Source organism: Nanorana parkeri, unplaced genomic scaffold (genome assembly GCF_000935625.1).
Source record: "Nanorana parkeri isolate BGI_ZX_2015 unplaced genomic scaffold, ASM93562v1 scaffold1283, whole genome shotgun sequence".
NCBI lineage: Eukaryota > Metazoa > Chordata > Amphibia > Anura > Dicroglossidae > Nanorana > Nanorana parkeri.
Window position 1 is genome coordinate 363,524 of NW_017307551.1, and position 297 is coordinate 363,820.

At 49.5% G+C, this 297-nt stretch overlaps 1 protein-coding gene across 1 annotated transcript in view; it reads left to right on the forward strand.

Annotated features, from left to right (window-relative positions):
• LOC108797477 (vasoactive intestinal polypeptide receptor-like) overlaps positions 1–297 on the forward strand; it is a 166,796-nt gene that overhangs the window by 47,936 nt on the left and 118,563 nt on the right. The window lies entirely within an intron of this gene.

The window sequence follows — 297 nt, forward strand, 5'->3', positions numbered from 1 at the left end:
TGTGTGTGTGTGTATATAGTGTGTGTGTGTGTGTGTGTGTATACTGTGTGTGTATAGTGTGTGTGTGTATAGTGTGTGTATATAATGTATACACCTCATCTGGATGACTTCTCCTCGGTGTGTTGTGCGGGTTTCGGGTAAAATATCTCGGCTATCTAGCTCCGGGCTCTAACTCTTTTGGCTCATTGTATCCATAGGAGGAGGGACCGTACGCGGGTCCCTCACCCGGTGTTAGGTGATTGGCAGGCGGTGAAGTTAATTCGCACCAACTTCTCACAGTCCCGCTTGGCGGTGCGG